This window comes from Cebus imitator, unplaced genomic scaffold, assembly GCF_001604975.1.
Source record: "Cebus imitator isolate Cc_AM_T3 unplaced genomic scaffold, Cebus_imitator-1.0 Scaffold130, whole genome shotgun sequence".
Taxonomy (NCBI): domain Eukaryota; kingdom Metazoa; phylum Chordata; class Mammalia; order Primates; family Cebidae; genus Cebus; species Cebus imitator.
Genome location: NW_016107445.1, coordinates 4,548,911 through 4,567,825, shown reverse-complemented (window position 1 = coordinate 4,567,825; position 18,915 = coordinate 4,548,911). Strand labels below are relative to the sequence as shown.

Sequence of the window (18,915 nt, the reverse complement as noted above, 5' to 3'; positions counted from 1 at the left end):
GTGTGTGTGTGTATTAGAATTGAGCTATTATTAAAGATTAATATTCCTATGTACTTTACTGTAATGTTAGACATCAACAAAAACAAAATATAATAATCACAGGAAATACTTATACTTTATTTCACTCTCTACCTTAAAAGAAGTACTTAAGGGAAATTAAAGGCCTCATCTGCTAGAAGAGACTCCTTAAGACCCAAAAATGCACTACAGATGACAGAATGCACGAATGTTGTGGCTCTAAGTTCCTATCTCTTCATCACTTTGGTACTATTTCACATCTGCAACTAGTCATGAGATAAAAGGCCAGATGACATAAATACCCTACACAAAGAACAAGAATGAAGTCGATAACAACCTACAAGCTGGCTCTTAGGAGCTGTCAATGCTCTAGGAGAACAAAGAAGCCTTCTATTTAGGCAGAGGGCAATCCTGCTTCCTAATATAGAAAAGAGGAAAGGATTTTATAGTCAAATAACTTCTCCCCTATACCCCATTAGTAACATTTTTTTTAGAAAACAATTTTTATTCAATAAAGTCATGACTGACTTTGAGAAGAATACTATTGCATGGCAGCTATATATTACTAATAAAATACACATCTTGACCATATCCCAGAAAACCTAGGTACTTGGGCAACATGGTGAAATCCTATCTCTACTAAAAATATAGAAAAAATTAGCTGGGCGTGGGTGTGTGCCTGTAATCCCCGCTACTCAGGAGGCTGAGGCAGGAGAATCACTTGAACCCGGGAGGTGGAAGTTGCAGTGGGCCGAGATCCCACCACTGTACTCCAGCCTGGCAACACAGCTAGACTCCGTCTCAAAAAAAAAAAAGTAACAAAATTCACATACTGATAAATCAGAAAATTACTGTTGTTATGCTATTCTACTTAGAATTTCAAGTAATCTATCATGTTTCTACATCACCATAACCAATATAAACAATCAAGGAGAACATGTTAATTTATACATAATTTATAACTTATTAATACTAAAACTTTAACTAGACATGAACATATAATGTAAAATGTAGCTATAAACTTTCTAACTATGTGAGTTAATTTGAAGAAACAGAAAGTATGCCATCAAAGTAACATTTCAAAATGTGTAAAGGTGAAACAGAGACACTTTTTACAAGTAAACACTTTTTATATATATTTAATAGCTGCCAAACTCAGGGAGCAATGGGAAGGCCTCATGTAGATGTTTTAACCTAAAAATGTATATGACACATTGTTCTTTAGGGTTTAGAGAATAAAACACTAGTTTACCAGCCAAAGAAGAACCATAATCCTTCTGCATGTAGACCCTAATCATACAGATTTATAGACCCAGAAAACATATATAGGTCCCTCTTATTGGAGATGTCAGATTCCACTCTCAAAATTGAATGTGGATAGCAGGCCATCTACAACAATCCCAAACACATGCTACTTAGATGAGACCCAGATGCTATGAAAAGTTGCCAAAATATGTCACTTAATGGCCAAACATACTCCTAATAAAAGTTTACTGTAGTGCAGCTGAAAATAGTTCAAAATTCTTTGGCCTGGACAAATACTGTTAAATTTAGATGATCCAGTGCTACCACACTTCCCTGGAACACAGCCTCTGCAATTCTTCAAGTTTGTTATCTCTCCTTCATTTGCCTTTGTCTCAGAGCTCATTTGTCACTCACAACGTGTCACGTAACACAGAAAATCTTCCTCTGTTTCCTGGAATAGCCTATCTGAAGAGATACTCAACGAGTGCTTTCTGGTAAAAGAACCACACCTTAACTAAAAACTAAATAAATTCACAAAGCTCAGTAATGAAGATAAAAATAAATTACAAATAACATAAAATTTAAAGAATATTCACCAAAAAAGGAAATATGAATTATGTTATTACTAAAAGAACTATGCATTTAATATAAAATCTACATCTTAATTAAGCCCATGTAATTATTTATGGAGTGCATTATAACATATTTCTCTAAAAACAAAAAAAAAAACCCATTCTATCAGTAACCCCTTCCTCAGTGACTCATTCTACTGAAGTCTATGTCTTGACCCTCAAAATTTAAATTATAGATGAAACTGTTTTTAATGATCTCATTATTTCTTCAACGTGTTTTTATTACTAAATCATTGTATTTATAAAAACACATTGTATTTATAACTAACAATGTGTTTTTATTACATCCTAATATGTTTTACTCCACTCAACAATTTCACCATGAGATTACTGTTGACTCTTGAGACCATTTTTAAAATGGTATTTTTAACATATAAAAGAAGGAAACATAGGCTGAGCAGCAGTGGCTCATGCCTGTAATCCCAGTACTTAAGGAGGCCAAGGTGGGGGTATTCAGAATCTAGTTCATCACTGGCCCACAGCACACAATTAACAAAAAGAGGATAAGCAGTTAGAACACCCTAGGGATATTTATCAGCCTTCAAAAAAATCCAAAAGTATTTCCAACAGCAAAAACAGGTATTGTAATTAGCATACCGTAATAGTAATTATGGCAGTGGTTCCTTTTCTGTATCGTAAGTTGGGTCTTATTCATTTGTGCCCTGATACTCAGCACCTAACAATGTTTGTTAACTACTGACTGATATGAAAATGAGAAGATTTCTACAGAAGGTTATTGTCCCACAAATTATCAGTACAGGGTATTTACCTCTATTACCATTTCGTTAGCAATGGTACGTGTAATAGTAAGAAATATCTACGCTTAAAAGATTATGGCTCAAAGATCAATACGCAAACCTATATTTGAATAAAAATCATGCTTTCTGACCCTTGAGGTCTACCCTCATTTCAGTGAGAGCTAGGGAAACTTCGGCTTATCTGCATAACTAATTTTCGTTTGCTATAATACAGAGATACATTTGAAAGACAGTCTTCAATGGCCATACTTTGTTCTATTTTGGAAATGTGAAGTTTCAAGAGCACATTTTTATTCTCTAACACTCATTATATGGCCTCATACTTATCCAAACACTGAATTTTTGGTTATTTAATTTTTTCAAGTTAGCTAAGGGAAAAAAAAAAAATCCGTGTATTAATACTGGAGTCAACAATCAACTTTTCAGAAATCCCTAGTACTCTCAATTAAGCAGCAAGCTTATTGAGAAAAGAATACATTAACAGGGCAGCCTTATAAATTACTTTGCAAAGGCATCCTCTTGATCCTAATGCTGGTCCTGGAGCCCACTCACCACCTTTGACCAACTCAAGGGCAAATTAAACCAGCAGATGATATGTTCATGTCCTTTTGCTATGCTATGCAAGTTTTTAATTTGGAGATGAGTTAAGGATGAAGTACAGCTTTCCTGAAATATATCCAAACCATGTACAACTCTCAGTAGCTTAGTTAAGTTGCTGGTAGAAAGTTACAATGCTTACATATTAGGAAGTTGGGTTTATTTCCACTGGGACATTTTTACATCTTTTGCTTTATAAAGTAAATATGAATTCCACACATCAAAATCTATTTTCATAACCTTCTCAAGAATTTATCTATGCTGAAAAATCAAGGGTCACTTATACTTTTACTCTAAAAACTTAAAGAGGGCTGTGTAACTGAAGAAGCCATTATGTTTTAGAGGTTCTCACCTGAAGCAATCAAGAACCTATGCTAAATGTTGATATTATCAAAGTCTTTAAATAAAAGCTCAGAACTACATTAAGGTAGAGTTACCTCCCTCATCCTTAGAGCAGGAGCACTGATCAAAAGCCACTTAATCTAAACTAAAAATGCAATTTCTTTAGTTGCTTAGCTGGTAAAGTCATGTCACTCAGGATGTTTACTAATTCAGAGTTTAATTCTCATCCCAAAAATGTATATTTTTAGCCCATTTTCTCAAAGAAGTTTCTCTAACTGTAAGGAAATGTAACCGACCAACTCTTGAAAACTATTAAATTTCAAACACAAATAAAATTCATTTATAAGCCTGATCACCCTTACACGAACTAATGTTTAGGAATAACAAGTTTACAGAACCAAGAGAAGAAAGAGAATTTATCAGGTTTATTTACACAGATGGTAATCAGTGTTATTTTTTTAAGGTTTATAATGGCAAAATATATTATCACCTGATATTCAATAAGAGAATAATTCACAAATTATGGTGTATTTATATGCCAAACTAACAGTTATATACTGAAAATAAGTCATTAACATTTATAACATATTTTTAATAAGTAGCACACAAAAATTCCCAAACATATTTCAAAGTATTCTTCAATGAACAGGTAATGTTTTAGGGTTTTTTATAGAGTTTTTAAAAGCTTAACATGCAGGAAGACAAGAATTTTTTTACTGCTTGCCTTGCCTAATAGAGTGCCTGACAACCGGTAAACCAGTAGTTTAACTAAAGAAATGAATTAAAAACTGACTTCTGTGTAATTTACATGTTTAATTATTTTAACAAAACTAGCTAAAATTAATAGCTACTTTTAAAAATAACCACATTTTTCAAACTAGTTAGTATACTCAGAACATGTGGGCTTCAAAGAGACTTTAGAAATTAATTCGATCTGCCTTCCATTTATTTACGGGAAAACTACAGTACAGATTCATTTTCTGAAAATCAGAGAGGAAGGTGGTGAGAAAGGACAAAAAATGAGAATGACAATTCTAATTCAACTCATTAATAAGCCTTGACCAACCTATAACCACTCCATGAATCTCTCATGCTACGGTTAAGCAAAATTATGGAAAGCCATTGTGTTGCCTTAATAGCCCACACCAAACCAGAATAGAGTTACTCTGGTTTGTTTTGGACTGAGTCTTTAACAGACCAGACCAAACAAGAATGGAATCACTCCTGCTAGGAGCCACATAAACTGAACTTTAACATCAGCAAGTTTTCTAAAAAAAAAAAAAACAGGATATTCACAGCAACCAATCAGAAAAGGCCCAATTTATCTGAATTAGCAAGATAAAGAAATCTGTCTTAACCTTATAAGGAAAGTAACTTGTAATAACCAATTCGCTTTTTGTTCCTTCTTTCTTTTGCCTCTTTCTGCCTAGAAAGACCACCTCTTCCACTTAGTTCATCTGATGGCCTATTTTTATGAAGATACTGCCCAAATCATGAATCATTAATGAGTCAATTAGATAATTAAACTCAATTTGTTGATATTTTGTTTTTTGATGTTACACATATGTCAAAGTGTGAACAAGTTATAAAGAATTAAGTGCAAGAAAAATCTCGACTTTTCAGGGACAATCATTAGGAACAAAGAAATGCAGTTTAAGTTTCTGAGGGACTCTCTTCTCTCTTCTTTCAACTTATCCTTTTTAAGAATTCACTTGTAATGGTAAAATAATATTCTAAATATCCATTAAATGTAAAAATATCTTATTGAGTTTTATCAGGGATAAGCAGTGTGTAGAGCTTAGAAAAAAAAATTAGTCTCTATTCATGACATTTATGGCAAAGAAAATAAATATACCTATATAATATAGAAAGTCCCCCTCCAACTTCAGATTTATCTGGCTTTTCTGAACTATGGGAGATATTCACTTATTACTTATATAATTAAATATTAAGAACAAGCAAAACAGGGCTTCTCCCATTTACTTCTGAATAATGAAGGAGGTTCCATAAGAACAAGAGAGTAAGGGAAATATTTTGGATAGAAGAAATAACACATAATGACAGAGTTGTCAATCATTATGGTAGAAATACATGGCAAAGGAAACATAAGGAAACGTTTTATTTAATTCTGTAAAGAGTGGGTTTTTCATCTTGAAAGAGAAACCAATACAATGAAAAGTTCTTAGCATGTGAATGATAATAAAATGTGCACTCAGATATCAGAGTAAAAACTGGGTCGGAAAGGGTCACGAGGGAGGGTAGAAAGACTAGTTAATAAATCTCTATGAAAGTTCAGAGGAGAGTTGGTCAGGCTATGAGAAGAAACATTTATATTTCACAATCTGCATTTGGTTTCTAAGTGAATGGGGAGTCTGGTAGAAGACAGAAAAAGTATGAATCTCCGATTTCAATTCTGTATCAAAATCAGTGATAGTGCCAAAGGGCTGAGATATCAACCACAAAAATAAGGAATTTAATGTGTCTTGGGAAACACTACAATCATTGAATTGAACTGGAACCTTCTTAACAATTTAACAGCATCATGATCTGGACTCTACAGAATTCTGAGGCAAGTATCTGGAGACCTAAGGGTTGGTTTTTGTTCACTTTGTTTTTTGGTGTGTTTCCCTTTGTTATTTTGGCTTTGGTTCTGTCAGCTTCCTCTGTATAAAATATATATTTCTCTTAGAAGTCATACCATTTATTATTATATGTGCTCATTTGACTCTCAACTGGGAATTTCATTTTTCTCCTAGTGTTATCTTGCACTAGTGGTTAACTTCTAAAAGTTAAATTTTTATTTCCTTATTACTTGTATACCGATAATTTCCTTGAAGCCACGTAGCATGCTATAACAATTCTATCACTTAGAATGTTTCATAACTTTTCCAAAAATTACTTAGACCCACATGAGTCCTTTGCTAAATCCATCTGGCCTCTCTTGATGTCAATGCTCTTCTCCAACCCTCATCAAGATAAGGAAAGACAATTTGCCCAGAATTCAGCCATTTATGAAAAAATAAAATGTTTGGGTCTCCAGATATCTGGCAAATCAAGTGAAAAGGGAACCTACCTCCCCCAAATGACCCCTAAGGTTTATAGGTTACTTTATCATTGGGTTATACTAACGGCCCCCGACCCCATTTGATGAGTAAATCTTATTTTTTCTTCCCTATTGCCCTAGGGAAAGAATTTCCATCCTCTCAATCTCAGACCACTATTCTCATTCTCATTTTTGCTTAGATAGATGTTTTTTAAACTAGTCCTTTCCTATGTAGCTTTAAAATTTAAGGCAGTAATTATCAAATGCTCAAGTACCCTCAAAAGCTAGGTAAAATCCTCCTCCTGGGTGTCTAGGAGATCTAACCTAAAAAAAGTTTATCTTTGATGTACTGTGAATGTCACAAAAATTCATTCAAAACTTGCATTTTACTATATTACTTATCTGTTTAAATATTAAAATGTTTTAATTTAGTCATCATTTAAATTAACTTCTTGTCAAAAACAATTTCCAAAAAAAATGTTTTATCTTGAAGCTTCTTTGCCTTCCAGATACCACCACTATAGATTGGAGTTTAAATAATCAATGTAAAAGATTATTACACATATCATGATATTTTTAACAAAAAGTAATACAGCAGGGTGCAGTGGCTCATGCCTGTAATCCCAGCACTTTGGGAGGCTGAGGCAGGCAGATCATGAGGTCAGGAGTTCGAGACCAGCCTGGCCAATATGGTGAAACTCCATCTCTACTAAAAATACAAAAATTAGTTGGGGTGGTGGCACATGCCTGTAGTCCCAGCTACTCAGGTGGCTGAGGCAGGAGAATCTCTTGAACACAGGAGGCGGAGGTTGCAGTGAGCCGAGATTGCACCACTGACTCCAGCCTGGGTGACTCAGTGAGACTCCATCTCAAAAAAAAAAACTAATGATTTTGAGAAATACATTTAAAATGCCACAAAACTATATAAAAACAAAAGTAAAGAAATGAACCCAGGATTCAGTTAAAACTGAAGAAATACTAAGTTTCATTTAGAGCGTACTAAAAATAAATTTGTAATTATTTTCCCATCCAAGTTCAAAGATGGTTTACCTTTAAGAATCCATCTTCTAAAGGAAAAAAGAAAATAAGTACTAACACTAAAAGGACATTGTTGCAGGATCTCTGATAATCACTATGTACATTTTGTGTCATTAAGCCATCACAAGTACTATTCTACAACTTTGGCAGCTTAGGGAGGTTATTTGTATAAAGTCACGTGACCAAAAACACATTCAAACTATGTGTTGCTCCAAATGAAGACTGTGATAAAGCACCTCAAAAAAATTTTCCAGCCTCTAGTTGAGGAATCGTTGAAGAACATTCTACTGATGACACTGTAACTCACTAATGCTCCTTTAAACAACTTTGTTTGGGCAATAAAAACAGTGTTTAGTTAAAACTAAAATATAATACTTCCTAGAGTTGCATGTGGGATCATCGCCATCATCATCATCACTAGCTAACCCCAAGGAAAAAGGTAAACACAAAATCTCCTCACTCTTGTACAAAACTAAAAGGTAAAATTTTGAATCCATTTTCCAACTATGTCACACACAGTTATAAGTATCCTTCTAAGGTGTGTATATGCCTATGTACACTTTTTAAGTAAGCTTGTAAACATATGTGGTAACTAGGGTATATTTTATTCAGTCTATGGTAGTTTACCCAACTGAGTATTACTAGTTCAATTTTCTTAGAATAAGAAGTTCTCAGAACAATGATCTATCACCTAAATTTCAGATCAATGTGTAACTCGTAGACAAACTTAAAACAGACCTTCTAAAACTATTAACAGTGCTCAATAATTCACCTATTTACATGCTAAAAATTTCTTAGTTACTATATGCTACTCTAATGAAAGCTATATTCAAATTATAATTTTTTCCCAGAGTATGCCAATAGATCAGAAATTATAAATAGACAGATCTGGATTTGAATCCTCAGTCTCTTCTTTAGCAGCTGGTTATCTCTGACAAATTACTGTAAATCTCTTTAGGCTTCTAGGTTTTATATTATCAATCATCATTGGTAACTGATAGTAATGAGAGTCAAACATTATTCATGCAATTTCCTTAACTTGGGTTTAAGTTGTAAATTTTCCCTTGGCAATGTTCACAGAAGATCATTGCTAAAATATTATTTTTCAGTTAGTTTTAAGCTGATTCTTTAAATAACAAACGATTTGCTCTAGAGAAAGATTTTCTCTTTCTTTGGAAGAAGCCAAGATCATCTCCATTTAAGGACACATAAGCAGCTGCTGCTACACATTTTAGTTACCCATAAGAAAGTGAAGTGGGCTAAGTTCACTCTGTCATAAGCATTTAAAAAAATAAAAATTACAAGTACCTCCTCTAAAATTAAAGAAGGGATTTAAGAATTAATATTTTCAAATGTGGTGACTTAAATAAATCTAACATGTAAGACAACAAATTAGATGAACAGAGAAGAGGAGAATGATGCCCAGCTTTACAAAAAAAAATATTATTTATCCAGCTATATTGTAAAATAAACTGCTTTGGGAAGTTCAAAATATCATCCCACTAACATCTCATTTGTATAGCAATTTTCAGAAAAGCAACCACTAGATTAAATGAGGCACAACCTTTTAGAAACATTACAAAACTTAAATTTCAACACATGCAAACCCTAAAGCATCATTAACTGAGATGTAACTGATTGGGAATCTGTAATTATTTCTTTTTTACTATAAAGTTGCCCTTAATACTGCTTATAAAAAAAATTAGTAAGTTTGTGTAATAATTTAATGCAATTCTTTAAAAAAAATCTTAAATACTTAAGGTATCATATTGCTATTTTTGGGGGTTATATGTATCAGTTTAAATATGGAAATTAGCATTCACAAATATATTGTTAAACTGCTAATTGAAGAAAACACAAATATATTAAACACATTTATTAGTTCTTACTTTAGCTGTAAGATAAAAATAATTTTTTAAACAAAAAGCAATTAGCCTGATTTTCTCATACACACTGCTTCTCCCATATACACAGAACAAGTACAAAATAAGAAGAAAACAGGTATAAAATTTGATTATGTAAAAATATTTCATTTTTGTCTTGCTAAAAGTTAACATTATGAGGAAGTGGTATTAAAGCAACAGCAGCAAGAATTCAATGAAAGTTGTTTTGCTTATACCTGTGTTTATTTTTTCTCATGATTAAAATTCCTACAGTAACTATTTTATATCTTCAACATGTTCACCATTTATATTCAATTATCTTCAGGCTTAGAGATAAATGTTCAATTATCTCTAAGCCTGAAGATGCATGAATCTGTAACAGAAGCTTTCTACCACCTCAAATTTACCTTTTTTTTTTTTCCCATTTACCTGTCATATACTGTTTTACATTAAAAACAAAAGATGAAGCACAAAGTGTTAATGACTTTTCCATACCTAAAGTAAGAAGTTCTAAAGTTTGGTTGTGATTTAAGACTAAGACTACGGCTAACCAATCGAAACTTCGGAATTCCTATGTGACATCATAAGACCTCCCTAACACACTTTTTCTCCTCCACCTACTGCAACTGTTCCCATAAACCTGGTGACAGAGTCAGAAAACTCCTCAGCTAAACATCCATAGACTTCATATGACCCAATACTCTATATTGTGATGATCACACCAGCCAAGGTAAGAAACAGACTTCACTGACTTTGGTAATTCTTATTTCTGTAATTCTTAATTCCTATGATTTCTATAATCTGAATTATTAAAATGAGTTAATTATACTTTATGAATTTCAGTTCAAAGTTAGACAATAAAATGACATGACAAAGTACTTAAATTTATAAAATGCTTAACCATTTAGTGACAGTAAAAAAAATGAGAACTTTGAAATGAAAAGGGTCATATTCATCTTTGATCCTGGTTATTAGTTTGTCATTTTAATTTAACTTTCACTTTTATTTTGCTTTTCAAATGTGAATTTCTGCCAATTAAAAAAAATCTTCCAATTATGTTACCATGTTTGGTAGTAGTAGTGGTTAATTTCTCCACACAAAAACAATGACTTAATTTTGTTATCTCATGCTCTGCTGAGAAACAGTGCAGGACTGAACTGTCTATTTACATGTGAACTAATATGAATAGTCATGGGACTACAACATGAGCATTATCAGCATGTCTATTCTAATATTATCATTATAATTTCATACAGTGAATAATAATAAAATGGAGTTTAAGAATATATAATGCAAGCTACTTTTAAAGTGCCCTTGGGGATTTTTCCCCTCTAAAGTCCAGTCAACTTTTAACAAACACTTCTAAAAATTCCATGACGTATTCAGTTACTGATATTAAATTCAATATTGTATCAAAAAGAAGTTTAGAAATTTTAAAATACTTTCACAAACACATAAAAAGTCTAATGTTAGAGAATTTGACACTTTAAAAATAAAGTTATTTTGACACACAAATATGCTTAAGTATCTCTTTTTCACACAAATTTGATAAAATGGTTTTCTGCCTATTAACGCCTATACTTTTATCAAGTTACTATCCTCCAGTGTTACTCCATTTCCTCTCTTGGATTTAGAAGGAAAAGAGAAAATAAAATAAATGCCAGGAATGGAGATGCCACAATCAACTTTATGACGTCTGTTTGAATTCTACCTATTCTTTATGTTACAATCCTCAATTTAGTAAATAAAATGTTTCCTCATTCTTATATCTCTGTCAGGGCATATAGAAAAGTATATCTATTTTATTGATTTTAATTTTTATATTTTATATATATGTTAAAATAAAATTTACCTCTAAAATTCTCAATTCCTGTGACAAATGTTAATTCTATTACTCACTACAAATAAGACCTTTGTAATTCTGTAAGCACCTTTCTTTAAGACATAAAAAAACATAATTTTTGTCTACCACTGAGGTATCCTAATTGCTTCTCCGTATCTCTATACTCATATTTTTCCTTTAATATTGCATAAAAGTCATTAAATGTAGGTGTCTGATATGCTTATCTGTGCATTTCTATTCAAATATCTACCAAATTACATTCTCATATTTCAAACTGGGTATTCATGAGTTCTTTTATTGTATCATAATTTTGCTGTATAACATATTGCTCTAAAAAGTACACAACTTCTGGATAGAGCAGAAAGTCTACTATTAAAGTTACCCTTAGCTCACTAGTATGTCTCAGTTAATAGAAATTACGTAGTTACAGAGACTGCTAATATTTCAAATATAATGTGATAGTACCATGCAATATGTCCCAACTAGTTCATCTATACCTTAAGGTGACAGTTAAGTACTATCTTTGTTTATGAAGACATGTGGTTTAAAAGTAAGTGCTAAAAAAAAGTGTTAGATGAAATCAAATGGAAGAAATATGAAAGATGTTTAAATTAAACAGCATTGATTAGGTTTTAAAAACATGTGAAAGAGCCAGAGTACTTGCTTTTCTAAGAGGTGTCACCACACTAACAATTCCTAAAACTCAAATATCACATCTATTTTATTTGTATTTTAGTAGGCATAAAGAAAAATAATCACATTTGGGTTATATAATCATACATATTGTTTCTTAATCTCACTAGAGATAGGAAAATATTTGCATACAGTAGTTTCAGAAAAGAAAATGCTAATATATGTTAATGTATTATATAATGTACTGACTACATGTGTAGCATTAAATTATGTAATATATTTAATTTTTAATTTAAAAGTTCAATTTACAGTCTCTAAATTAGACAATATATTTATTACCAATCCCAGAAATGAGAAGGGCCTATTAAAATGTCTTTATTCTTAAAAAACAATTTCCTAAATATACCAGTATACACAAATGTTTCATTTGGTCCTTTTAATTATATATTTGATACTGCATCCCTATTCCACAATTTAGGAAAGATGCAAAAACGTGAACTGTGCAAGATCACAGAACTAAGAAAACAGAGAAACTTTGGCAGAAATTTAGGTTTTATGATTAAGCCACATCCACATCCTCTATACAATGATCAACATGACTTAAAGTACATCATGACACTGACAAACTGAACTGAATTGAAAGTCCTCAAATACTGTAAACGATACTCTAAAAGGCAAATTCAGAGAATAGAAACTTCTAATTTAATACCGTGCCATTTTACTTAAATTCAATTTAGGCATCAGACATTACATTCTTAATACCCTAAATTATATTCTACTGATCATTTTCAAAACCCGAAAACATACAAAAATTACAGATGTCCTTAGTTATTAAGCAATACAGCCTGGAAGGCAAAACTGAAACTAACCACACAAACTTTAAAAAACAATAACACACCTCAATCCATCAAAGTTTCCTTTTGTTTCATTGCTAAAATACGTATGCCTTTAATCAATTTGATACCAAAAATCCAAGTTAGTATCTCATTAAAACTTTTACTACATAAACCACATTTCAATACTTTATTCCAGGATCCCTATTAAATCCTCAGCCCTCAGCATTCTTCAGTTTTATTTCTGAAGCCCCCCTCATACTCTAGTATTTTTAATATGCAACACTATTTATTTTGACGTGTTTGATCAGAGAAATCTTGCTATCTATGCTACAAAAATCCCTAACTTTCATCAAAACACTGAATTAACACAGAAATTGATCATACTAGCAAAGTAAACCTAAGGTAAAAAATCAATAAAGTAATCTTTCTCAAATACAGTGGCATAAATCAGATAAGATGTAGTCTCTTTGTATATTTTCAGAAATAGCACATCAAAGTTCTCACCCTGAATAATTCTGAACCATGTGTTACCAAATAAACACATTAAAAGGAAGGCTGGATGTACCGCATACTCATAGTCAACTGAGGACCTCTAGTGCCTTTTAAAAGGTACTCCATCTTTAGGGTTTTCAACCCCAAGTCCCCTGCCCAAAAAAAAAAGGTTGACCAGTTCACTCCCATTAATAGGGGGTTTATTTATTAAGTGGCATTCATTTTTCCTTAAGACATTCTCAATAATACCTCCCCACAATCTCCTCCCCCCAAAAAGATCCTGAAGTCCCAATTCCTACATGATTAAAAAGAGTACTTTACTTGTAAATAAACTCGTAAAGCATTGTTTCAATATTTAAGAAACAATAATGAAGACAAACCTACAGATAATATAGCAACATCAATAAGCTACATTGTCAATTTCAGAGAGAAAAATCTCTCTGTGCTGTTGTTTAATGAATTCTCCTCAAGGTAGAGCTTTTACAGGAGGAACATTTCATTACAGGTCAATTTAGGGGTGAGAATACATTGATTTTTATGCATATACAATTATTTTCACAAACAGAAGCAGCTTGAAGAACTATCCTATTACCACAAGTCCAAAAAAGGGTATATACATACTCTTATGGCTTACCTGTGTAAATGTCAGCAAGTAGTAGAAAAATAAGATAAAATTCCAAATAATACAAATATAGACAAGTCCTGTTTACAAATTCAATATACAGAAAATTCTAATCTTCAAAACCAGTTAGATAGAAAAAAAAATCCTAAAGTATGTCAGACTGTAGCCTTAGATATTACTTGAATTCAATTTAATAAAAGTATTGTTTCAATACTCTCATGTTTACCAAAATAATAAATAAAAGGAGAAAAGCAAAATTCTAAATTCTACTAATATAAAGAGACCCAGGAATTTATTATTTCAGCAAAAGGAATACCACCAAAAATACTGATGTTTGAGAAGTTTTGCAAGCACTGAACGTGCTTAAAGTATAGGTGGGGATTAATGCTCAGCATATACAACATCATTAAAGTATCAATTGTTTAGCAAGTCATAAAGCAGACAACCGAAAGTTTTCTCAAATTTGATTTTTTTTTTTTTAATTTCCAGTGTTAGTTTTCTTTGAGGAAAAGAAGACAACCACAGGACTTATAAATCCCACAAAGAACAGTAAAGAATTCTTTACTCTTTATTCTTCACATTCCTCCAAAAAGTAGAGTAATCATGGATCCACAGACACATGAGATACTCTATGGATACTGTTCTGCCTCTGACATGCAATTCAAGAGACAAGAGTCTGGCATTTCTACACCCAAACTCCTAACAAGCACCTTTCATATTTTCAATACTCTTAATTCTAGGGCCTGGATTATAAATTGATTTTTAAATTCACCTATAAATGAATACTCCTCTTGTATCAAAACAACCAATTTATATATATTGTCATCCTTTTAATAAGACGGTGGAGAGTAACATCAGTTTCCATAGCCATTTAGGCCAGATACAAGTTCAGAAAATCCCAAAACAATCTATTTATGATTAGACTAAAAGAATGCTCTAATAAGATCAGGTAACATAAAACTAAAACTATTTTTCTAAGCTTTCCATCAAAAAGTACTCTATTAAACAGCTTGGCTATTAAGAAATTAAAAACGAAAAAAGGAAACTCATACGGTGGTTGTCAGTGCAGAGAGGAGAAGTACAAACATCTGACAACCATGCCATAAATTATAATGCAGTAAAGGTCACAGACAACTCCAAAAAAAGGATTATGCTGTTCCCACACAAAGGTTTTCAATTCTCAACATATGACAGGAAACCTCATATTCTATGATGAAATCTGGCCTCATTATCATCATACAAATGTTGGTATTCAGCAGAACTAGGATTCCACATATTTCAGATTATACCACTATAAAATAAATTGGGCCCGATAAATTAAATGTATATCATTAACATTTTAGCATGTAAAGCAGATTTGTTTTCAGTTTAGGCATAAAATTATAAAGTAGTTACAAGATCACTTTAAGATTATGACATATTTCTAAATCTAACAAGAAACAGGATACTATTTTTGGTCATCTCCTTTATACCCAACTTGTTTCCAGAAACAAACTCTTCTTTTTCAGTAATAGTTAGCTGCTATAGGATTATAAGATCATCTTTAAAGTATGTTAATTATACTTTAAACATTAGAGAGCTCATCTCTTTAGGGCATATCTCCGTATTTCACAAATACTAAAAACTCAATTGTACAAAGCCTGCTTCAGGTTAACATTTGGTTAATCAGAAGACCATTAATCTAGGTGAATCCTCTAAACCTCATTTTTCTCATCTGTGACAGAAAGAGACTTGAGAAGAATATTAGAGCTTATATGTTCAACTAACAAATTGTTATTAGAACAAATTAATCTGTCAATCACAGCATTATTTTTTAAATTCTTTCTCTTTTTTTGAGTATTGCTCTGTCACTAGGCTGGAGTGCAGTGGCGTGATCTTGGCTCACTGCAACCTCTGCCTCGCAGGGTCAGGTGATTCTCCTGCCTCAGCCTCTTGAATAGCTGGGACTACAGGCACGTGCCACCATGCCCAGATAATTTTTGTGTTTTTAGGAGAGACGGGGTTTCACCATGTTGGCCAGGATGGTCTCGATCTCTCGACCTCGTGATCTGCCCACCTCAGCCTCCCAAAGGGCTGGATTACAGGCGTGAGCCACTGTGCCCGGCCAATGTTTTTAACTTTTTAAAAATGAGGGCCATGGTGAGTCACACTTGTACTTCCAGCAATCGCTTGAGCTCAGGAGTTCAAGACCAGCTTAGGCAGCATAGGGAAACCCTGTCCCTACCAAAAATACAAAAATTAGCCAGGCATAGTGGTGCACACCTGCAGTCCCAGCTACTCGAGAGGCTGAGGCAAGGGGATTGCTGGAGCCTGGGAAGTTGAGGTGCAGTGAGCCACGACTGCACCAATGCACTCCAGGCTGGGTGACAGAGCAAGACCCTGTTATCGATTCATTCTTTCATAAAAATAAATAATTGAAAATGAGATGGGGTCTCATTATGTTGCCCAGGCTTGTCTCTAACTCCTGGGCTCAAACATTCCTCCCTCCTCAGCCTCCCAAAGTACTGGAATTATAGTTGTAAGCCATCATGCCCTGCCCACAGATTATTTTTTATTAACAATTTTCTAACATTTTTAGTCATAAAAATCCCTTATTTAACTTTAGTGATTTACTGAAACATACCAACTATGCACTAAGTACTAGGATACTAAATGAACACATGATTTCTTTACTCAGAAACTATCAGTCTAGTTGAGGATACAAACATGTAAATTGAAATTGTGCAGTAATCTGATAGATATCCTCATATAGGTAATACTAAAGCCCCATTAAAAACTGGCAGAGGTGATAACCAATTCCATCTTAATGACTAATGAAAGGTTTCATTAGGAAGTGATATTTAAACTGAACCTTAAGAACCAACTGAAGCTTGCATGGCAGATAACCAAAAGGTGGAGGGAGGTGGAGGAGGCATTCCAGGCAGAGATAGAACAACATGTGCAAAGAACAAAATCACGAAAGGGAATGGAGTATTTATGGAAAGGTGACACGTTTCATTTGGCTGAAGTACAACTTACCAGTTTCAGGGTAGGAGATGACTCCTGTATATGCTTCATGATAAACTCCTGGCCAACCCCCTCTTTTCCATGTTTTGTCTCAAAGTAATTTTTAAATTTTCTGATCTTTTAAGACCATTTAAGCCCCAAAAAACTCACAAAAGGATATGTTCACACAGGAATTATCAAGGCTAATTATTATTCCTTTCTTAACTGTATTCTGCTACATATCTTCATAAAAGATAACTAGTCAAATATAAATAAAATCTTCCCATAATTATCCAATAGTATAAATCCACTAAATCCACAATAAGGAAAAATCAACAGAAGCAACTTAAAGGATCAATCTTAATAAAGAACAAAAGAAAATCTCTTTTACCTGAAAAATTCAAACAAAAGTCATTAAATATATGTCAAGTTTAGGCTGCTATTTTTTTTTTTTTAACTTTTATTTGTCTGGGCGCGGTGGCTCACGCCTGTAATCCCAGCACTTTGGGAGGCCGAATCATTTGAGGTCAGGGGTTCGAGACCAGCCTGGCTAACATGGTAAAACCCTGTCTCTACTAAAAATTCAAAAAAATTAGCCGGGCATGGTGGTGGGTACCTGTAATCCCAGCTACTGGGAGGCTAAGGCAGGAGAATGGCTTGAACTAAAGAGGCAGAGGTTGCAGTGAGCTGAGATCGCACCACTGCATTCCAGCCTGAGCAACTGAGCAAAGCTCTGACTTAAAAAAAAAAAAAAAAAAAAAAAAAAAACTTTATTTTAGGTTTGGGGGTATGTGTGAAGGCTTGTTACATAGGTACCACATGTCATGGGTTTGTTGTATGTATTATTTCATCACCCAGGTATTAACCCCAGTACCCGACAGTTACCTTTTCTGTTCCTCTCCCTCTTCCCATCTTCCCTGCTCAAGTAGACCCCAATGTCGGTTGTTTCCTTCTTTGTGTTCATAAGTTCTTATCATCTAGCTCCCATTTATAAATGAGAACATGTGGTATGTGGTTTTCTTTTCCTGCGATAGTTGCTAGGGATAATGACCTCCAGCTCCATCCATGTTCCCACAAAAGACATGATTTCATTCTTTTTTATGGCTGCATATTATTGCATGGTATATATGTCCTACCTTTTCTTTATCCAGTCTGTCATTGATGGGCACTTAGGCTGATTCCATGTCTTTACAATTATAAATAGTGCTGCAATGAACATTCATGCCCATATGTTTTTATGGCAGAATGATTTATACTCCTCTGGATATATACCCAGTAACGGGATTGCAGGGTCGAATGGTAGTTCTGCTTTTATAAGCTATTTTCTAAGTAGAAGTGTTATAAGAAACTTAAATAATAGCCTTTAGCCACCTGTTTAGACAATGAATAATATATGCTAGAAAAATATAGGTTGTTAATAACTCTTTTAAGAAAAGCTTTATATAAGTTGACTGTTTGGAACTCCTTGGTACAGGCCAGTATTATGAAGGAGGACAGAGTCTCAAGCCAAAATAAGGCCCAGTCTACTACATAATTCAGAATATAATAGAGCCAAGTTGAACTACTGAACACTATAGAATCAAAACACCATAAACCATATGGTTTCTTTCTAAAAGTAAATGCCAAGTTCTAACTAGTCATGACTGACACATATCTTCCCCTTTGCCATTCTTTCAGTACTTTCCTCTGCTCCCTTCAGCACTTTCCTCTCTCAGGAATGGGCTAACAAGTTGAGACAGGCTTTTATAGAATGTATAAAGACTAAGGAGAAAATAAAATCCGACAGCTGGGGTAAGGTAGTAATACACAGATTAACAATAATGTATCGCCGGCTTGGCACGGTGGCTCAAGCCTGTAATCCCAGCACTTTGGGAGGCCGAGGCGGGTGGATCATGAGGTCAAGAGATCGAGACCATCCTGGTCAACATGGTAAAACCCCGTCTCTACT

The 18,915-nt window shown here is 33.4% G+C and overlaps 2 protein-coding genes across 8 annotated transcripts in view; one reads left to right on the top strand and one right to left on the bottom strand.

Moving 5' to 3' along the window:
• Positions 1 to 18,915, bottom strand: part of CEP85L (centrosomal protein 85 like) — a 239,290-nt gene that overhangs the window by 78,457 nt on the left and 141,918 nt on the right. The gene's annotated exons all lie outside the window — the stretch shown is intronic.
• The window catches only part of PLN (phospholamban), a 13,019-nt gene continuing 4,259 nt past the window's right edge, over positions 10,156 to 18,915 (top strand). Inside the window, exon 1 of the mRNA XM_017541080.2 lies at positions 10,156 to 10,286. The gene's annotated coding sequence lies outside the window, so the exon portion shown is untranslated. The remainder of the gene's footprint in view (positions 10,287 to 18,915) is intronic.